The sequence below is a fragment of the Sebastes umbrosus genome, chromosome 23, assembly GCF_015220745.1.
Source record: "Sebastes umbrosus isolate fSebUmb1 chromosome 23, fSebUmb1.pri, whole genome shotgun sequence".
NCBI lineage: Eukaryota > Metazoa > Chordata > Actinopteri > Perciformes > Sebastidae > Sebastes > Sebastes umbrosus.
This window is the reverse complement of record NC_051291.1, coordinates 1,481,147-1,488,646: the sequence shown is the minus strand read 5'-3', so window position 1 is coordinate 1,488,646 and position 7,500 is coordinate 1,481,147. Positions and strand designations below refer to the sequence as shown.

Below are 7,500 nucleotides of genomic sequence, written 5' to 3'. Positions count from 1 at the left end.
TGATCTAAACTAACTATTAGCTAATATTGGAGAGAATTGTATGTAGGCTGCATCACTGAGTAAATCTCTCTCAGTTTACATGTCTATGTGTTTAGAAGGAGAAAGAGAGCATGCCAGACCCGGCAGCTCACGTTTTTGTTCCCGTAGTCCAAAGGTACTCGGTCCGAAGATACCCGAGGGCCGAGCACCAAAGCAGCAATGAAACAGACCAACGTTTCGTATGCTATTTCATTATTAAAGTCACTTTGATTCAACATCAATTTTCATAAAACTGCCAATATTCGGGCCTTTCTAGTTCATTGCTCTGGTTAGCATTATACAAACGTTAAAACAATGTTCATAGTGTGTGAGAAAAGAATCGTTTATAGATGTTAGTGTGTAGCAGACGACTGGAAGGTGTCACAGCCCGGCTCTAGAGCTGTGACAAAAACGGGAGACACACGGGTATACTGAATAAATAAAGAGATTTATTAACCTAAAACTGTAAAAAGTCAAAAGAATGTCTGGGAGGAGTCTGTAGAGTCAGTAGTGTAGGGAGTGGATGTGTGAAATTGTGCTGCATGGATGTTGTGCTGTAAAACAAAGACAAAGAACCAAAACCATTTAACAAAGGTGAAATGTGCAAGGTCTGCCGGACCCAGACTGCTGCATGCTCTGGCTTTAAGCAGGTAGCACACCTGGCCCAGGTGTGTCTCATGCTGCTGATTAGCCTCATCAGGTCTGCAGCCCTGTAACCCTGTACTAGTGAACGGGGGAGCTGCCGTTTTTCTGGATAAAAAGCACTATAACGTCTACATTCCTCAACCGATTTCAACCAGTCGTTATTATATTAAAGGGTTTATGATCTACGAGGAGTAGAAAAATAAAGTTTAGTCTCCAGTTACTTAGAATCTGGATAGTTCATCTCTAATCGCTGCTAGACGCTCAGGAGACGAGTGTGTACCGTAGGCTGACATGAACTGAATTACTGACCTGATAGAAAATAATTCATTTATCAGAAGGAACTGTTAAAACTCACGTTTGTCCAGTATGGCTTTGACTTATTTTCCCTCTTTAAGGTTAATACTTGTAGAGATATCCCTGTATAATATGATATAATGAAGTCTAATGTAATGTAATATAATGTAATATAATATAATGAAATGTCATCCTCCGTTTCAGCAATCATGCTTTCAATGCTACTTATTGTGTTTGAGTCTCTTTGTGGTTGTTTTATAACTCATTGTAGTTGTTTTGAGTCTCTTTGTGGTTGTTTTGAGTGTCTTTGTGGTTGTTTTATAACTCATTGTAGTTGTTTTGAGTCTCTTTGTGTTGTTTTGAGTCTCTTTGTGGTTGTTTTAAGTGTCTTTGAGGTTGTTTTATAACTCATTGTAGTTGTTTTGAGTCTCTTTGTGGTTGTTTTAAGTGTCTTTGAGGTTGTTTTATAACTCATTGTAGTTGTTTTGAGTCTCTTTGTGGTTGTTTTGAGTGTCTTTGTGGTTGTTTTATAACTCATTGTAGTTGTTTTGAGTCTCTTTGTGGTTGTTTTGAGTGTCTTTGTGGTTGTTTTATAACTCATTGTAGTTGTTTTGAGTCTCTTTGTGGTTGTTTTGAGTCTCTTTGAGGTTGTTTTGAGTCTCTTTGTGGTTGTTTTATAACTAATTGTGGTTGTTTTGAGTGTCTTTGAGGTTGTTTTATAACTTATTGTGGTTGTTTTGAGTCTCTTTGAGGTTGTTTTGAGTCTCTTTGTCGCAGCCTTTGTGTTTGTTAAATTCTGTCCATTAAAGATGATCTTTACAGACTGTGAACTCTAGTAGTAGTCGTTAACTCCTCTGAGCTGCATTTCTGTGGAACTGATGTGTTGATAAGAAGCTGCTGACAGATTACTGATTCTAGGACTGTGGTTTCTGTTACCGTTACAACCAGGGCAGGCTGAGATGCTGCGGTCAGATTAATGCTGTCAGAGTGTTCTTATCATTTCCAGGTTAAATAAGTCGACCTCAGCAGAGAGTCCTTAAGAGCAGACTGAACTACAGCTGCAACTAACCGTTATACCAATAGTTGATGAATCTGTCCGTTCTGTTATTCATGGAATCAATCAGTGAGGAAGGGAAACATCAGGAAACAGTGAAACATGTGCAGCACAGTCTGTCAGAGTCTAAGGTGACGTCTTTAAATGTCTTGTTTTGTCCGTCCAACAGTCCAAAAGTCTCTTCAGAGCTGTCGATTCCTGTTAGATCGTCCCTAAAATGTAAAGACCAGTTGAAGCGGACCCAGATGCAGACACAGGAGGCAGATGAAAAATTAACAAAAAGGCTTTATTGCCAAAAATTGTGCAGATGAAATGATCAAGGCAGAAAGGGGGCTGGGGTTAAACCAGGCAGGCATGCAGATATTGTAACAGGCATGCAGATATTGTAGAGGGCAGGTGTAACCCAGGTCACAAAGAGTTAACACACGGAGGTGTCTTAGCCAATCAGAGCGCAGGTTTACTGCACCCAAGGCAGGCTAGACAGTATACCCTACTCAAACGCTAGAGGACACTGTCGGGAGAGGACCTGCCGCTGAACGGTAAAAATATAGCTCAGATAAAGTTGTAAACACAATATAACGTCGTCAAATCATAATGGTAACAGTCTGTACTCTGTTATAAGCTCATAGATGTGTGTGTGAGAGAGGCCCTGCTCACTGAAAGCTGCTGAGCGACACAGAAACTCCCGACTCGGTGAGTCGCTGTAATAAATAAGAGCTGCGTCACGATGTGCTGAGCTGACAAGTTCAAGTGGAAAGGCCCAGAGTTAACAGACTTAGCATTAAGCTATGAACAGTGCATTTAACTAACTGTTGTAGAGCTCAACTCAATGAAAGCTGCACTGGGAAGAATATAAAACGTGACATAAAGAGTGTTTAGTTGCTCAATGTTTTCTCTGGCTAGTAAAGCTACTGAACGGTTTAATACTGAAGCAACATGAGTTATGGTTTGTCAGGTGTTTTATTTCATGGTATAGTGAATTTGATTTAAATAAAAAGACAGACATAGAAGAAGGCAATAGTAATGTGTCAGGTTTACACTATCATTTATAATTCATGTAACATTATTTGCTTTAATTTAAAAGTATGTTAAGTTAAGATAGTCTCATTTTACCACAGTTTCATTTGTAACTCATGTACTGTGAAGGTTATTTAAAATATGTTGATTGTAAAATCTACATTATATGAATATATGTTGTAGAAGTTAAAGGAATTATTAATTCCTGATGAATCAGAAATGCAATTGATTCATGAACCATTCTGGCCATGTCAATAACTGCAGGTCAGGTTTGTTTGGAGTGATTCAAAGTTGATGGCGAGCTAACCCAGACGAGACCTCTAGATCCTGGATTGAAGATCCCTGAGCCAAGAGCTGTCAACCTTACCCCTCTTCTGCCACGGCGGTAGGGTAAACATCACAACCTGTACAAGGCTACACCACCCTTTACACTCAACTCCCAGCATCGTGCACAACCTCAAACCCCAGACTCTGACTTAACCCCTTTTTTGACTTGACTTGGAAAACATTTACCCTCTTCATGCTCCCTGAAACACATTCCCTGTGCCGGTGAAAGGACTGAGTGTTAACCATCACACTGGTTAAAGTGAATGGACTGAATATTCATATTATGGATATGGTGTATTGTGATGCCTTGGTAACGATGTCTATTACTGGAACAGTTGATATAGAATTATTGTAAGTGTTATGTTTGGTTCAACAAAAGCGTGGACTCAAATGCAGACAAGTCTTTTAAAGGTGTAACAAATATAATTTATTACAATAATATTAAAGGAACTGTGAACAGGGCTGGGGTTCCTGAAGGTCTGAAACGTGGCAGTAATAGAGTCAATACTGAACTCACGGAACGGGGGGCACGGGGAGGGGGTGTCCAGGAATCCTTCCAGAGGAACAGATGAAACCACTTGAGCTCCGAGAGGTGGAATGACGTCGGAGAGTGAACAGGCATGGTAGTAACTAAGGTAAGGATCCAGGTCGAGGAGGAGAGCGTGTAGGAGTGAGCAGGCAGGTTGGAACCAGGAAGCAGCAACAGCTGACGGCTGAACAGACCTGAACAGAGACCAAAACAGCATGAATCCAAAAATCCAAAAACGAGCATGAGCAAAGTCAAGAAGCAAAATACAAGGAGAGCCTGAATACGTCATGCACCACTGTGGGCGACGGAACGATCTGGCAATGACTGGCAGGAAGACCGGGGTAGATATACTGCAGGTGTGTGTGATGATAGGTTGATTGCTGTCAGCTGCTCCAGCAGTGCCCGCCCAGGAGAAGGAGGAGGAGGAGGAAGGCCACACCTCCCAACACACTGACAGACTAAACAAACAGGGAAAAACACACAGGAGACAAAAGGGCAGGGAAACAGAGGAAACACAAGGAAAGACAGACTGCCAAAGTGATATCATGACAGTAAGGTTGAAACAAGCTGAGAAGTGCTAATATTGAACCGGGTTATTGTTTTAATATTGTTACTCATTGAATGTTGGATCCAAATATTGAGAATTGAGATTTTGAGATATTGATATTAGGGTGCACCCAGTCAGAGAACATAGTGGGTAAAACTCAGTGGTTCAAACCCAGAGTGTGACAAAAGAAATATTTTGTTGCTGAGTTGAAACTGAAGCATCTTTGTGCAATTGATCTCTTTACTGAACTCATGGGTATTCATTTTGTTTGTTTGTTATTTTCTAAAATACAAGGTACCAGTTTATAGCTTTTTGTCTATTGTGGTCTTTTGATATTGCAAATAACTTTTTCTGCCTCCTGTTCGAGTTTGGTATCTTCTGATTCTAGCCCAGTATAATTATAGTGATAGGAGCTGTGTGCTACACAGGCAGTGCACCACTTGGGTTGAATCAACGAACTGGCGACGAGGGTCTGAGATGTCCGGGTATAAGTGGTGCGTTGATCATCTGATTACTACTCTCCTGAGAGAACGGCAGAACTGAGCCCAAAACAAAGGAATCCAAGGAACCAGTATCCCTCAAGATTTTAACTGGCACTCTTGCAGGACACCCTACCAACCACAAAAACCCAGCAGACACAAACGGAAGGTAATCTGAAAGCTTACCCTGAGTACCTGCTTTCACATCTACCCGGCCGCAAGACAAAGAAGAACTCGGCACCGTACGAATAGATGCGGTCAGCGCGGTAGATCTAACATTCACATCTCTATTACGCTTGTTCTTTACCCTAAGCGCAGGACATTCAGCTTCCCAGTGCCCCTTTTCCTTACAATAATTACATACTTCAGCATCTGATTGTCCCCCTGACAACCGTTCTGGCCTAGCAGCCCAGTCATCTGACCACTTCCCAGCAGCGTACGCTCAGAATCAGGCCAATTTCTACTGTCAGCTACCCGCTCAAACAGCAACAAAAAGGTATCAGGATCACTCTCACAAAACCTGGGAAGCAGGCGCAAATTGCCAGCCACATCAAACCGTGAACACTCTGAAGACACAGGAGCAACATTGAAAACAGAGTCCGCTGTGACCCGACCATCCCGAATCAAACTTAGCTTGTACTGTTCCAACTCAATGGTTCTAAGTTCTGTCTCGTGCTTAACCTTTTCTACAGCCAATTTCTCCCTTTCAACTTGCTGCTGAAGCCTACCATGCTCTAACTGTAACAACAGCAGTTCCTTTTGCTGCTCAAAAGTTACGCCAGGACTTAGACCAGCAACACCAGGAGCAGACAACTCAGCTTGTGGCGGTACTGAGTTCCCCAGACTTTAGTTTTTCAGTCAGAAGACTGAAAAACAGTTCCCATCCACATAATAATATAAAATAACATGCCTTCTTAATAATAATAATGAACAAATGCCTCTATAATAACAAACTAATTAAGGAAACTGAAATATTGGTTTGGCTTTTTCCTTTTACCCTCCTTTAAAGTTTTCCCAAATAAAATACACTAAAAGAAATGGGTATAAAGGGTTTCATTGAAAATCAACAAATGAATAGAATACAAAAATACAGCCTGCAGGCGTTAGGCTATCGTAAGGCAAGCCAGCTGTTGCACAAATAGCACCTAATCGTCCCAGTGCAGGTAACCTAATTGGTTGGCACTTAACTTGTTTCCCCAACTAGGAGTCAACACTCTCAACAAACAAAACACAAAGATCACAGAATCCCAAAAGGGCCCAAAACAGACCAGAGTTTCTGGTAAAGCTGATAACACATGTTGCATTGAGTGAAGGAGAGATCAGAATGACCCTGGGTGTGCAGTTTCCCTCCTCTTTTAAGCCCTACAGAAAGCGCGTCGTTACACCCTGATTGGCCAAGAGGGGAATGCACCAAGCTGCTCTCAACTATCATTTAAGAGCCAGTCCCCACACCCTGCGCAACAGGTGAACTGAATAACCCTCTAATCACTCAGCAACTCAACCAAAAAAACACCAGGGAAAAGGGAAACAACAGCAAACACCAGAGAATTGGCAGCTGCCACAAGCTAAACCTGGAACAGACCTGACAGGATGCACCATGACTTTGAAAACGCCATCCTCAAACAAGTTAGCTCCGTTTGTCACCAGCGTCCACTTCAAAATGCTCTGCAATTTTCAACAGCTGCTCTCGACTACAATGCTCCAAAACCTCCTCTGATGGGGCTTTTAGAAAATCCTCAACACCCGCCATACCCAAACCAGCAGACTTACCTCAATGAGAACGAAACACACTTCTGCTGATCGGTTTGATCTGATACATCAACATTACTGGAGTTTTATACCAGAGTGAAGACAGATCACAGATTAAACGTTTTATTGTTTAGTTGTCTTCTGATTCACCATCTAGTTATAATCTGTGTTAACTGTAGGTGTGAACAGCAGACGGACCATGTTGATGGTGAAGTGATCCAGCAGCAGGAGGACCTGCAGGATCTCTGCTTCACACACCGTCACTGAAGGAGTCTGACACTGAAAGGGGTTTATAGCAGCTGACAACTAACACACCTCAAACAACTTTCTGCATTTATTAGAAAGAGTTTTCTTTTGATGATCTGTTATTTCACTCATTCACTTTTATTAAGGATCCAGTTAAAGTCAGAGAGAGAAGGAGAGTTTGTCTTTTACACCTTTTACATCATTTAAGTCATTTCCATTCAGTCACATGAGGCTGATAATTCCTGAACGTCGGGTTTGATATGAGTTACATCATTTACATTTTCCCTGAAACATTCAACCTAATACATAACTTCTACTGTCAGAATATCAATAACTACAGATGCTAATAATGAATAAATAATATAAAGATATTGATCCAGTAGAGATGGTTCCTGGTCCTCTAAGCAGGACTCAGTCCTCAGTAGAGATGGTTCCTGGTCCTCTAAGCAGGACTCAGTCCACAGTAGAGATGGTTCCTGGTCCTCTAAGCAGGACTCAGTCCTCAGTAGAGATGGTTCCTGGTCCTCTAAGCAGGACTCAGTCCTCAGTAGAAATACAGACTGCAGCTGTTATTCATGTGCAGGTGTTTGTTAAA

The 7,500-nt window shown here is 41.7% G+C and overlaps 1 protein-coding gene and 1 long non-coding RNA gene across 2 annotated transcripts in view; one reads left to right on the top strand and one right to left on the bottom strand.

Annotated features, from left to right (window-relative positions):
* LOC119482455 (CD5 antigen-like) overlaps positions 1-7,500 on the bottom strand; it is a 54,072-nt gene that overhangs the window by 16,841 nt on the left and 29,731 nt on the right. The gene's annotated exons all lie outside the window — the stretch shown is intronic.
* Positions 2,230-4,055, top strand: LOC119482460. The gene is made up of 2 exons (XR_005205432.1): positions 2,230-2,957; positions 3,293-4,055. It is a non-coding gene; the product is annotated as an uncharacterized LOC119482460 (long non-coding RNA).